At 46.3% G+C, this 14,590-nt stretch overlaps 1 protein-coding gene across 14 annotated transcripts in view; it reads left to right on the top strand.

The window, feature by feature from the left end:
* The window catches only part of PEAK1 (pseudopodium enriched atypical kinase 1), an 81,735-nt gene that overhangs the window by 5,592 nt on the left and 61,553 nt on the right, over positions 1–14,590 (top strand). For 11 of the 14 annotated variants that reach the window (XM_085515838.1, XM_015872445.2, XM_015872450.2 and 8 more), the window contains one exon: positions 3,426–3,580. The exons of 2 other annotated variants lie outside the window; for them this stretch is intronic. The gene's annotated coding sequence lies outside the window, so the exon portion shown is untranslated. Of the gene's footprint in view, positions 1–3,425; positions 3,581–7,003; positions 7,023–14,590 lie in introns of those variants that run through there. One more of the 14 variants, XM_015872448.3, reaches the window with a different exon arrangement.

The following is a 14,590-nucleotide window of genomic DNA, read 5'->3' as shown; positions in this document are numbered from 1 at the left end:
TGGCTGCAAGAGCTGCACTGCAGCCAGACCTGCTGATTAGTATTTACTTTGCTCATGTCTGAATGCTTCCAGTTAGCACGTGAGTTGGGGAGTCATGGTTGGAATTAAATGCTGCAGTGTTCAGCGACAGGGAAGTGTTGGAAGCAGGGAAGATGCTCAGTTTGGTGCTTATTCTTCAGGTTTGATCAGCAGTTGCCATTTTAAGATAGGAAGGGAATGCCTGGAGTAAATGTGCTGGGGGGGGGGTTGGTGTTCACAGCTACACAGATGAGAATGAAACAACCATCCCAAAAACATAACGCTGGTTGAAAAAATGTACTGAACGTATAAAGTAGGGCATGATGTTCTCATAGCAAACAGAATGCTGACTGTGACAAATGCTTGGACAATGCACGCGTTCTCGTTCGTGGTGCTGAATGAGATGAGAATAACAGCAATAAAAAGGCAAAGTGGTGTCAGCAGCAGTGAGCTCCGTTAGAAGAGCTCCGTGCAACCAGCCGATGCTTTGTGTAACTTCAGTGCAGCAGTTCCCATCCAGGCCCCGCAAGCTGTCAGCTTATCCTGCACTGGGGAAGCAGGGCTCTCTGCACTGCATCTGCAGCGCTCTAATCTGGCTAATACTTCATCACAGGGATCTATTTCTGAATCTGCATCAGGTTTTGCAGTCCTGGCTGTCTTACAGCGGCCTGATTTAGGTCTCGTTGGGTTGAAAAGCTTTCAGAGATGTAGTGCTGCGATTCAGGCTCGCTCACAGACTTGGCATGTCCATGGCTGTTCGTACAGTGGTGTTGCACTGAGGAGGGCAGATGGGAGCAATGTGAGTGTTTCAGATGGTTTAATTTGTGCACAGTGCTTCCTAGTGAGAAGTTGGGGCTGTCAGCGATGCAGGTCCCTTGAAGCAGCGATCCCACGTGTCTGCCCCTCTCACCCCATGTGAGAGGATGCTCTGCGTGTTCTCTGTGAATATCTGTACAATATGGAATGGACTGGGTTGGAGTGAGGTCTCCTTGGGGCTGGGAGGCACTCGGGGTGAGGAGAGCAGCTGCCCTCAGTGCCAGGTCTGTGCCCTCATCTGCCACGGTGTGTGCAAGCTGGCACCCTTAGGGCTCTTTGTCTGCTGCTGGCTGTGCCTGCGGTTGCCCTGCAAGAGATCCGAGAGCTTTTCTGCCCGAGATTAGAACGGACGAAGGGAAGTGGAAAGGAGGGGAAGCAGACTGAGTGAGCGCCTCAGCAGCTGCTGCCAAATCACATTTTGGGATTCGGTTCTATTTTCAATACAGCGCTGGCTGCCAAGGCTGCCAAACTGCGATCCCGCTGGAGGGAGGAGGGCAGGGAGACGTCAGCACCGCCCTGCAGAGGAGGGACAGTGCCGGTCCATGTCTCCATGTCTGCCTGGTTCCTCCTGCGGGAACAAAGAGATTCGGGGGGGGGAGGGGGGGGGGGGGGAGGCGTTTTCCAATGCTTTTTTTTGGTCAGGAATGAAGGAAAACAATGGGTTTGATTTGCACTTCAGATGTGGTTTCCTGTCTCCCCTCACGTCATTTGCATACATTTAGGAATAGTTTGGTTTAACTTTCTTTTATAGGTGCTTATCCTTTGCTCATCTAGAGCCGGTCCGGGCCTAGTTTCCCTCCTGGTTTCCCTCATGATTGCCGAGGGGATGCAGCAAGGAATGAACAAACCCAGGTTAGCAAAATGAACTGGAATTGGCAGAATAACGACAGGCCCAAGTGTCTGAATGGCTGCGAGAGCGAAGCCTGCAGTGTAGGAAGGGAAGATGGCTGAACGGCAAAAGGAGCAAAGTTGGGAGCCAAAAAATGCCTGGGTTTTCTTCCTGCCTTTGTCGTGCCTCACTTGTAACCTTGGAAACAGAAAGACAGCGGGGTTGGGAAAGTTGCTAATTGTAAAAACGGAGATAAGACGCAATAGAGGCTCCCTTTTCAGTTTCACTTACACTGCAGTGCTGTCTGTGCAGCCTGTGGTGGTGGTGAGGTTGGAGAGGCAGTGAATGGCTGAGGGCAGTGCACAGCTGTGGGCACTATTTATACCTCCATGGACAGATGAGTGCACGATGAAATGGACACAGCTCAGCTCAGTGGGATTCCTCGGGGGTTTTAGTCCTGGGGAGGACTTAACTGGTGTTAAGCCCATGGCTTCTCCTACAGGAGCCGTCCAAGGCTCCAACTTTCCAAAGCATGCAAGGAAAAATGACTATTGTAATAGTTTTGTCTCAGCTGAAGGACCTGGAAAGGGAGCAATTTGGTTTGCTCTTTGTAGATGTGTTAATGATGGGAATCTTTCAGAAGTCAGCTCGCAAGGACAGAAGGACAAATGCAATTATAGGATGTGTAAAATGGAAATTAGGCACCGGGACAGAATTGCTTCAAAGGAGAGAAGCTGGGATAAATTAAGAACTATCAGATACCATCTCGGAAATACTGGAATCTTATATCTGGCAATTACTTTGAGAAACGTTTGCTGAGGGAAACCACGGGGCACTGCCGATATCATAGATAATTTCACATTGACCCCTATTTCATAACTGAAAAAGCTCTATGAAGTCACCGAGCTCTTTCAAATACCTCTGAATGTTTCTGTGCCCCCAAGGGATGTGGTTGCAGTGCTGTCTTTACTTCCCATTCCTCCCTTAGTGCTCTGAAATCCACAAGCTGCTGCCATCCCAGACTGCTGTCTCTTTGGGGAAGCTGAGGATGGGTGAATTACAAAGTAATGGGAGCGAGGGCTCAGAAGATAGGATCTCTCCTCAGTTTTCTTCCCTTGTAATGTCAACACTGTGGTTTGTAGAGAATAATACTTTGCACGTACGCTCTGAAGTTCCAGCTTTGGCTCCGACTTGTCCTAAAAACCACTTTGTTGGGTTTGATCTGATATGAGTTACCATCTGACAGCTCCTGTCCCTCTAAGAACCTCATTTCCAAATTCTGTATTACAAAGGCTCGATCAAAAGATAAAACTTGAACTAATAAGATGAATAATATACCGAGATGAAAGAAAAATGGAACGGGGCAAAGCTGAGAGCCCGGGGCACCGATGTGTTCCCAAAAGTCTGTGGTGACTCTTGCTGACCGTAGTGTATCTCTTGTTACTGCTACCACTGCTGAAAGTGAGGCCATTTACTGCCTGAAAATAAGACCTGTCAAGGCTTATAGAGCCATTAAGGTTGGAAAAGACCTTCAAGATCATCCAGTCCAACCCACCCCCACTGTGTGCACTGACCCTGTCCCTCAGGGCCACGTCTCTGTGGTTCCTGAGCACCTCCTGACCCCACCACTGCTCAGGGCAGCCCATGCCAGTGTATCACTGCTCTAAGTCTTTCTTGATATCAGCCTGAACGCAGCAGCTTTTTACTTCTTTCCCAGTACCTTCTTCCAGCTCCTGAATGCTGTGTGCTTTCCATTCATCAGGTGACTGTGATGTGAGACAACACGTATCGTGGGTGCACTGGGAAAATCTATGAACCTGCTTCTTGAAGGCAGGAGCTGCTGCACTGAGCGAAGGGCAGCCTGCTGTGCCACCGCCGCTCGGCGCTGTGCCCGTCCTGCACAAACACAGCTACCAGGTACGTTGCTGCCTCTTGCTTTGGGCTGTCCCAGGCACTGAAGGCCTTGCTTCTGTGCTGCCAGTGTTGACAGCAGTGTCAGCGCTGACAAGAGCAGTGCCACGCAAATCCCAGCATGATTGGGATATGATTGTTTGGATTTGTTTATATGGAGACTGCAACAGTTGGATGAACAGTTGGGTTGAGCTAAATCGTAGACACATACAATGGCCTGGGCTGAAAAGGCCCACAGTGCTCATGCAGTTCCAACCCCCTGCTATGTGCAGGGTCGCTAGCCACCAAACCAGGCTGCCCAGAGCCACATCCAGCCTGGCCTTGAATGCCTGCAGGGATGGGGCATCCACAGCCTCCTTGGGCAACCTGTTCAGTGCGTCACCACCCTCTGAGTGAAAAATGTTGGATAGACTCTTGTGGTAGAACCCACAGTGTATACCCAGCCACCTTTAGGGTGCAAAGCTAAGTTGGAAAGGCATGGCTAACCAGCCCTACAGCTTGTGTTCCTAGCACTTCATCCATAGGGTTATAAACTGCTCTGAATAACTCTTCAGTACAGCTGTGCTCAAGGAGATTGCATTTATGGCTGTTCTCTGGTAGCAGAAGGGAGCCAGCAGTTTAGCAGCATGTTTGGCCTCCTGTTTGGCACTTGACTGAGATCGTGGGCACACCTGCAATCCAGGCTGTGCTTAGCAGGGTGGGAGCTGCCAGAACTCAGCATAGGCTGCCTAGCAAAGTGTCTGAGGGCTGGGATGTGGTGTCCATGATATGCTCTGGGGGGCTTGGGAAGGGGAGAGGGGGATATACCAGCTGTGAGGGGCTGTGGAGATGGTGAAGTCCGATGTCTTGGGTGCGAGACAATGAGAAGTAAAGAACACAGACTGCAAACAAAAAGTTTTTATGAGCCACAAGGGGGAAATTCTTGGCTGTGAAGATGATTGGATGTTGGAACGGGAGCCGTGGATGTGGTGGCACCTCTATCTCAAATATAAGGAAGCCAGTTAAAGCACTGTTGGTAGCAAAATCAAGTCCATAAACATGGAATTAAGGTTAAGGTGGGCCATTTCTTAATTGTAAGAAAATGTGAAGCTGGCTCTCGATAGAATACAAGAGGTGGCAGGGAAACTTGTCACATTTGCCAAATGCGGTCACTTGGGTCGGATGTGTGTCCAATTGGTGTTTATGAGTTGGAAAACAGGTTCTCTTCTGTCCGTGGAAGTTGGCAGATGCTGTTGAATTCAGCCCCATGGAGGGAGGCAGGTGAGATGCCCTCTGATATGTTTCTGCAGCTCTTTTTTATGAGCATTACTTGAGTTAAGGGGACATCATTTGAATGAGGCTTCTTCCAGGGCGTTTCTCATAGACGTTAGGATGAGTTTCTTTGTGTGTGTGTTCTGTTGCCTATTTAACTTCTGCAGTTCATGTGTTTTAGCTCAGGATGTGCGCTCAGGGAGATGACAGGGGATGGCTCACTGGCCCAGCAGTCTGATGGGGCCCTGCTGTGGAAGTCCCACGTCCTCTCACTTCTTTCTAAATTGCATGGTGTTAAGTGATTTGTGATTCCAGGGTGGGAAGCTCTACCGTTACCCTGGATTGCTTGCAAGTGAAGCAAACTTAACACTCTTCTTATTGGCACTGAATTAAAGAGCTGCTGTATGAAATGTGCCACAGTTTCAGCGTGTGACTTCACAGCAGCTGTTTAAGCCTTGCTGTCCTTCAGACACTTCACAAAGGCAATTGCATCAGGTCTCAGCACAGCAGTTTGCTTCTGCTTCCAGGGGTGGTGAGCAGGATCAGATGTATAAATGGCAGAGAGCACGGCAGTTAAATGCTCTCTGAGCATCTTTCACTTGAACAAACTGTTAGCTTTAGCCTGGCGACTGTGTACAAATATCAATGGATAACCCAGCTGTAGTTGCAGTGTGTTCTGTTATCACATGGCAGTCTGAGCAGCTCTGGCATGCAGAAACTTTCAGTGATGAGCTTTGCAGTGTTGCTTGATTTATTTGCTCTGAAGCAATAAGTCTGAATATTTTTGCTACAGGTTGCTGGGCTTCTGAAGCAGCTTTGGTTTTGTATCAGGCATGTAGAAAGAAAGCTGCTCAGTTTCTGAGAACACTGTAGGACAGTGTGCAGGAGCACAATAACCATAATGCGCTGATACTGTGTGGTATGGCTGTGACTTTACACCAGGAATGGAAACCCCTGATGTTAAAGTCAGACCAGTGTTTGACCAGCATTTAAAAGTAATAAAATCTATTAGGAGTTGTAAACAGCTTAAGAAAAGCTTGAGTATATTATAGCCCAAATAATCCTATAGTTGTCATAAAAATGGATGTTGTGAGATCGCAGTGAAGCTTCCTTAATGCCTCGGTGCTGAGCTCCATCAGGCAGGCATGAAGTCAATGCGGAGGAGGAATTACGTGAGACATTGCTGCACGTGGGATTCATGGTTGCCATCAGAAAGGTAATTTTCCTTGATGGCTCTAGTAAGCTACAGGTAGAGAGATACAAAAGTGTTGCATTAAATTAGCATACGTGCCCTTGTGTCTCACAGCTTCTATCCCCTGAATAGCTGTTGAGCTCTCCTAAGTGTCAGAAGCAAGAAAACTGGACCCTTCAAGGTTATGGTCCTTCATGCTCGGGTAGTGCAATTCAGAAGAACCTAAACACAACAAATCAGAATCTGCGAAACGATGCATGGCTTCATGCTTCTGCAGGTTTGAAAAAGTACGTATAGATTTCCATTGTTCCATTCCAGAGAGCCCTTGAAGTATGTCAGGTATTTATAGCTTTGGATGTCTCACTTGTACATGCTGGAGTTAATGACTCACACCTTTTCCAAACAATTGAAGTGCTTCCTGAATAGCAGAGAAAACATTCCTTCCTCTGCTCAAGCACTGATTCACGTTCTGATTCACATTTGTTTGTTGTCGTGTGGCAAACACCATTTGGCATGTTTACTCCTAGGTCTTAATTACCCTGCAGCAGTACTTTTCTCTTTATAGATCTTATTTCCTTTCCTCTTCTCAGCTGTGTCATGAAACAGCACCTAAATTAATCCCAAAATAGAAGCCTCCTTCTTCCTTCCATCTTCCCTCCTCTCCCCAGCTGTGTGCTGCTTCTGCTTCCCTTCTCACCAGCACCTGTGGGCCCTCCTCCAAACTCAACGTGCTTGAGCAGCAAGAAGTAAACCCAGGGAAGGATGAAGGTTTTAGCAGTAAATGTGCAGTCCTGACTGGCTTGGTGAGGAGTCCTACTCACAAACATTGATACCAGCACAAAGGAGGGAGCACACGTAATGGCATAGCTGTCAAGAAATGGGCCTCAGGAAAGCTGGGGGTGCGTTGGGTGGTGCTTCGTTAGCTGAGGGACTGCTTACCCCGGTGAACTTAACCACACAGAAGGCTGTCAGCAGCACCGACGTGGCCAAGCAGCGGTGAGAAAGGTAAGCAATGCATTGTCTTTGTCTCCTGAGCCACCAGCTCGATGTTCCCATCAGCATAACAATTTCTTGCCCCTTCATTGGTGCAAAAATGAATTCATGGGGCTACAGTGGAGAGCAGGCATTGGATGTTGTGTGCTTGGTGCCTGGGCTGTGGGACTGTATGGGCTGTAACAGCCTATATCACTGCTCCTCATGTCATCGAACCCCAGGGAGCAAACCTGCAGAGCATTTGGAGAGTTGGATGGGGAGACAGCAGTGGTCTGCTTGAGTTTGTCACGAGAGAAAGCATGATATGCCTGTACTGCTGGGTTTTGCTGGTACGCCTCTGCTTTTATGTGGATAAACAAAAACTTGGAGATATTAAGTCAGCAATTGGTTGTGTAAAAGTACTGCTAAACGTTTGTAGGCTTAATGTGGCTTTTGTGACAAAATGTAGGATGTGGTTGAAGCGCGGTTATTTTCAGCATTGACGCTCAGAGTAACAGCGTGCATTGAATGTGAAGCTGTGTGCTGCTGTTGTCTGCCCTGCGCCGAAGAATTCATAGCATGCAAGATCAGATCTCCCCGAGATGGCCCGCTTTGCCTCGGCGCTGTTACCCAATCACTCTTCATTCTATTCATTCCTCAGCCCCTTATTTATACCTCTTCCTGTTTTTCCCCCTCCTTCCCTGTGTATTTGAACACAGCCCGTTTCCTTCTCTTCCACTGCAATATACTGGTGGCACTCATTTGTTTTTCCTCCCACCTCCAAATGACTCGGATTTTGTTTCCCCTTTAGGTAATTTTTACTGTTGACTAATTGCAGTCACGACTTAGCTCTGCTCCACGAGCTCCACAAGCTTAATCTTCTCCAACTGTAGCAGGCAATCAATCCTATAGGCAGTTTTGCAAAATAATGTAGCAAAAAAACACCGGGAGGAAACTAACAATCTTCCCCTGCCCAAAATAAACCAATATACAACCCCGAATTTCCCCACCACATCCCGCACGAACGTCCATCTTCACACACAAATACAAATATTTGCAATGCTCTGAGATTCCTGTGGGCTCTTTAAAAGAAATGACCTTTTTTTGCTATCCTGGCTTGCAAAGGAAAAAACAATTTGAAACCCAACGAGCTTCCCCTGCACTCGCCCAAGCAGACCACACAGACTGCAGTGTGCGTGTCGGAGGGACAGCAAAGGGCTGTGCTGTAAGAGGAGTCTGGAGGGAAGCCATGTATAGACAAGGCAGATGAGGAGCATGACAACTGGAAGCTGGTTCATTCTCAGCTTTCTCTGCAGCATTTTGGGAAAGAAATTGAGCTAACACTCCTCCTACCTTGAGGCTGTGCCTTTAGGGAGCCATTGTGTTCGCTCCTTTCTTTGCACAGAGGCTAAATTGATCATTTCATAACCACGCGGTGTTAATGCGAGGAAAAACATCTGCTTTTTAACACTGGAAAACACAGGCAGAGTTTGTTAGCTGTGTGTATTGCAGGTGGTGCCCCAGCTTTGGGAAACTCATTTTTGTGTGGGTTTGGGAGGTTTGAAACAATGATCTCTGCTGTTCAGAATGTTGGGAGCTTTGTGCAGCAGGAACAGGGCAAAGCGTAGGGAAAACACTTGTCCATGTACCTTTTTGCTCTTTCCTATTTATCCAGTGTACAAAGGAAACAGAAGGAAATCTTGTCAAATCAACTGGTTGTCTCTGTCTGCAAAAGCTGCCCCTCTCCTGCCTGCCCCGTCTTTCAGATTTTAATCACCTTTGTGGTATTTGGAGTGGTTTGCTTTCCACCAGAGAAGTTGTGACTTGTAGCAGTGGATGGATCGTCAATCAGGTTTCACATTAGCAAGGAAAATCAGAATAAAAGCCTGTCTGCGTACCCTCAGGTTCTCACAGGTTTTGTCTGTGAAACAGCTAAATAACCTCGCCAAGGTGCTTTATTTTGATATGCCCAATATCACGTTAACCAAGCAAATTAGGCTCGGATTACAAATACCTCTTGATGCAATGCGCTGCAACAACAGCATTTTGGTAACTGTGCATTTTTCTTGTTTTCTTCCTGAGTTGTTACATATATGTGCAATAAACATGGGCTGTCCCTTATACATCCAGTTGTTTTCCAGTTGCATACAGGTCCAGCTTAGCAGAGATGTCCTCACGTGGCTTTGCTTTCTGTCTCTCATTCCTTGTGGAAGTGCTGGGTTGGCACAGCGTGCTTTTGGCTCTTCTGTCTCCCTTAATTGGCATTTCATCTTGCCATGGGCTACTGAGGTCCCAGCATTTTTCTGCTGCAATAAATAATTCAGACTATTAGTGCACTAAGCACTTGCTCCAATGACTAAGCAGGATGTTTTGGGGGCAGTCTAATATGCCTTTTGCTACATGCTCGTAAAAAGTTGTTACTGAGACAGATAGGAACATTAAAAGAGTTTTTCATTTCTTCCTTGGGAATGGAATGGGGATTTGGGATCAGAAGGAAAGCGTTGGTGTGTATAGACTGAAGATGCTTTTATTCTTTGTGCAGAAGGTGTTTTTTCCCCCCACTCATTCAGGGGATCTGGGCATACTTGTCTCCTGATGCTTCTTTCCAGGGACTCATTACAATGAATGCGCAAGTACTATCAGATCATTCTTATTCAGCTACATGATTAACAAAATGGAAAGATGGAGTGATTAAGCAATGAAACTGTAGCTGTCCCTCGGGAGAACCTCAGCAGTTCCTACCTGATTCCAGCACTGCCTTCAGAGGAGCAGCACCAAGTGTGTCTGTACAGATGGAAAGGCTCTGCTGTTCACATTATGTGTTGTGTTTAGAACACAGAACTTAAAGGCGATACATATTGAATGACTGCTGTGTACAGTAACTGCACATCAGAAAACATAGAAGACATCAAGGTGCCACAAATTGCATCACAAAATGCCATATAAAATCTCAGTGTGAAAGCTCCAGGTGAAGGCTGTCAGTCACTGAATAAAGGAGACAGCTAATGAAATGTAGCATTTAAACTACCTGACAGCCAGTTGTATGGCAGAATGCTCCAAGCTGCTTTGCAGACATCCCTCTGATTGATGCCAGCCAGGAAGGTGGCAGACTGAGTGCTCTGGTGTGTACCTGGTGTGTGTGCTCACTGCTTACATACAGCACAAGAGGGTTAGCATATGCAGCTCAATGCTTTGTGCTGGGAAGTGCCCAATAGGTCCATGTTTCTAAGACTTCACACGGGAAGTTCTGTCAAGGCATGTGCAAAAACCAACCAGTGTGCGCTGTAGGAGATCCTGGTAAATTCAGAATAACATACTTGTGATGTAATTTTCACGCACTCCAGTATGAGACTTTGAAGTGTTACTGCGGATCATCTGTGACTTCTGGAATCTGCATAACAGATATTTGAAGATAAAAATCTGTGGGAAAACCAAGCGGGTGAATGCTGCTTATGTAAGGAAGCAGCTAACTAATAAGGGCCTTTGAGAACTGGCACTCCAAGAAGAGCAAGAATATTTTTCACCCACTTGAGCTTCATTGGTACTAAATAATACTGCTCCATTTTCTACTGTTCCCATTTAGAGCTGTGTGTGTGTTTCCTTTGGCAGGTGGGGCCAGTAGAAAGCTTGGAATGGTTTGGTTGCTTTGCTGGAGCTGGAGCTGCTAGTGAGGGAAGATGGGGATTTCTTTTAGAACACAGAACTGATGGTGGTGCTCTCGTTGGACATGGAACAGCTTTAAAAAATCATATTACTTCAGAAAGCCAGAAAAAGTGTTTGTGTGTGGAAAAAGCACTGGTATGTTGAGATGAAAGTGTGCTGTGAGCTGAGTGCTTGTCCAGATAAATGATGTGATACAGGGCTGGCTTTGACCCTAGCAAATCTTGACTCGTTTGCTGTCTGTTAGTTGGCCTGAATTTAGGTAGGATAAAGTGGATACCCTCTGGTTAGAAAAAGATGTGAAGAGATGCAGCCTGTTGCTGATTCCTCTTGTCCTGCTGTGTTCAAGTAAGGGCTTTACGAAGCTGTGTAGCCATTCCAAGTGGGATCCTTTTCTTCTAGGAGTTGAAAACAAAAAGGACTGCTGGTAAGGGATTTCTACTTATCCCTTCCTTCTTTTACTTTATGCCTATTCTGTTTTATGATCTTTATGTGCCACTCCCCTGCACACCCTTGCAGCCTCCAAATGGTTTCAGGTAACCATAGCAGTCAGATACTGCTTGTGCTGTCTGTAAGGCTTCTGTAGAAGGCAAATATTAGAGAGGTAAGAGGACAGAACAAATGTCAGCTCCATTTGTCTCCAGAAAGGCAGCATTGTTCTACATTTCATTGCGTGCAATATGAAGGGATTTGTCTAAAGAGGGTCCTTTATAAAAAGGGAATTGTAGTTGAGGAAATTGTATGCTCTTCAGTTGCTGCTGTTTCAGAGCAATCTACACCAAAATGGTGTTTTTTGTAGCAATCGAGTTGGCCTGAGTTCTGAGGCACATCTTTATTTGAAGTATCTTTATCCTACGTGTTAAAGTAATGAGAGATGGGTAGCTAATGAAGGAAAGTACTGTTAGCATCCAAAGGAGAGCTATGTGGATGGCCAGTGGTTTAGAGGGGAGGGTGTATGAGCAGTGGCTGAGGACCCTTGGTTTTTTGGGCCCCAGTTCTGGCCATAACTGGGGTGGGTGGAGGATGTTACCCAGCTGTTGCATGATAACTTGCCCAAATGCTCTCTACAATTACTGGTTGTGGTTGGCTCAGGGATCACCCCCATGGCCAGGCACAGAATTGGAGGCAATCTGTTTTGTTGGGTGTGTGTATAGTCCCAGTGCAAGTCTGCGTGCTGTTATTTCCTATCACCTGCTTCTTTTTATTGTACTGATAGAGCATCTCATGCTGAGTGTGAATGTTGTCCTAACATGTGTAGGATGTTTGTATTTCATACTGTGTGCAACCAGAGCAGACCTACACAGTGTCCGTGTAGTGTGTCGAGTTGAAAAGATCTTCAGCATCTGCAGTATTGAACAATTCTCAGTCTTCAAGAGTACAAGTTTCCTAAAGTCCCTGATGTTTAGTCTCTGATAAAATGGTCTTTTAAAGGTGGATAACCCATTCCACAGAAGAACATGTTGAGCATATTTTACTGACTGATAACTCTTAATGTCTTCTGTAGTGCCATACGTCCATTTGGTCTGGAAATCTGGGTAGATATCAAATTGTTTGCTTATCTTTTGGGATAAAATTGAGTCTTCTAAATTATTGAGTATGCTCTCATGTTCCAGACCAGACCCGAGTGGGCTCTGTGTGCTAAAAGCTACTCATTAGTAGGCAAACTGATAGCTGAGTGCATTTATTATTGATGCTTTAATGGGAATTTCCCTGTCTGAGGAAGGATGATAGGCTGATGGAAGGAGTTTGCATGGAGACGCGATGTTAGAACATTGTGCATTTATTTCTGGGGATGTTTGTTACCATGTGTGTCATTGATGGAAGCAGCTTGACTCTTGCCTTGCTGCCTTCATATGGTTCTTATAGGCAGGTCCTATTCCTCCAGCTCCCTGGATCAGCCCCATCAGCTCCCCAGCTGCTGCCCTGGGCTCATACCAGCTGCTGGGCACACACTCAGGCAGGGCCAGGAGCTCAGGAGAAGCAATGAAGGTAGGGCTGTGTCAGCCCAAATGGAAGAAGACCAGTTGAAGATGTTGCAGAGGCACACCCGTGAAGCATTACTCATCTGCAGTATGTGATTGTTGAGTTTCCGCTGTGATTGGAAGCTTCTGGTTGAAATGGATTTTAAATTAAGCCAAGTATTTAAGGAACAATAGGAGAGAGGAAAGAACTGTAGCATGAGTCATAAGTGTGGAACCTTCCACCGTTGTATCCATCTGACTGCTGGAATCCTGGGGATTAGGTAAAAGAACAACTGTAGCTCCCAGTGTGTCAGTGCCTCCTGTGTCCATTGTAGTTTGTTTATTGGGTAAAAGAAACAGTGTGGTCATCGAATCTCACTGCTAGGATACAAACCAGTTAGTTTATAACCAGTGTTTCTAAGTGTGCAGCTTAGATGTTTTGCTCCATAAATGAATGTGCAAGGCATATTAAAAAATGCAAAGAACACCCTCAATGTATTACTCTAAGTTAGCAGTGCGATGGACAGTGAAGGAAAGGGAGGAGGAGGGTGCCACATATACAGGCATTTTTAATAAACACCAGGTGAAACAGTGGGATGGTTGTACAAGGACGTGGGCTGGGATGCAAGACCTGCAGCCTGCCTGCAGTGGCTGAAGGAGCTGCTGGGTCAAACAACGAGGTAAATGGTTCTGCTGGAGGCCACCAAGTTATGGAAGCCTCCCCAGCCTCAAACTGTGATCAGTCAGCCTGTCAGTTTGCCATGTGGACCATCTGTGGAGAAGGGGTCTATGGAAATTTCAGCCTTCCATGCCAACTGAATGCTCAGAACTTGGTTTCAGGGATCAAAAATGGTTTTCTTAGCTTGGCTTCCACCACCTGCTGTCCCTGCTGGGCCTGGTGGACTGCTGGGAACTTGGAAAACCCTTCCATTGATGGAACTTGATGCCCACTGGTGTGTAATGGCATCAAGTGACCAATTCAGCAGTTCCTGCAACAGCTGCCAGAATGACGCTTAGCTCTTCTGTAACTCGTCAAGCAGACACTTGGGCATCTTATAAACATAATTAGATACCAAAGCAGGAGTGAAATGCTGAACTGCATTAATCTCCTTCTTCCAAAAACACTTGTAGTTCTACACTGAGGCATTTTCTTAAACTCTTGCATTTAACTTCATTGCTGTTTCTTTAGAGGTTCAGCAGTGACATACTCACAAAGAGGACTTTGCTCTTAGCAGGTTTGAGAGGGTAATGCTGTGGACTTGAAATCTACCAGCTATCTAGGAAAGCTGCTCTGTGAGCAGTGGTGAGTAGTTTGGGTCACTTTACATTGCCCTGTTCTATGGGCTTTGATTTCATTTAGGCAATGCAAATACCTTTGAAATGTGTTTAAATTTCCTCCAGAACTTAGGACTAGTGTGATTTAAGCAGTGCATAAAAGCAATCACTTTGATATTTAGTTGGATAAATACTTCCATGCTCAGTCTGCCCTCTACCTCCCTCATTTTTAATTAGTCCTAGCTTTCCCATCTCTTAATGCTTCCTTAGATTATCTTATGTAAGAGCAAAGCAGATCACAACTGGGATTGTATGGACGGTGACACTGCAGCTGGGTACGACTCACCTTCCTGTCCTTGCTGGTCACTCATTTCCACTTCAGTGTCAACCCCATGTGTTTGTGCAGCCTCGTGGTGAACCGAGTCGGGAAGTGATTCAGCAGGAGGAGGACAGCCCTGCCAAAACTGACCAGCTGCCTGCTGTTGGCTTGGCTAGGCTGGCATAGGAGCAAAGAGCTGGCAGAGAAAGGGGAGGAGTGCTTAAGTTTATTCTTCTGCTGAGCAAGTAATAATGGAGCCAAAGACTAGAAACTAAGGCTTTGCCTGGAAGTAAGAGAGAGGGGATATGTAAGACATACACAAGCAAGTTGAATTAGAAGTATTTGTTACTTCCTAGTTCATTTTCTTGAGTTTATTTGAAATCCAT

This window comes from Coturnix japonica, chromosome 14 (genome assembly GCF_054131305.1).
Source record: "Coturnix japonica strain WE chromosome 14, WE-NBRP24, whole genome shotgun sequence".
Taxonomy (NCBI): domain Eukaryota; kingdom Metazoa; phylum Chordata; class Aves; order Galliformes; family Phasianidae; genus Coturnix; species Coturnix japonica.
The sequence above is the reverse complement of the archived record's forward strand: the minus strand, read 5'-3'. Positions and strand labels throughout refer to the sequence as shown.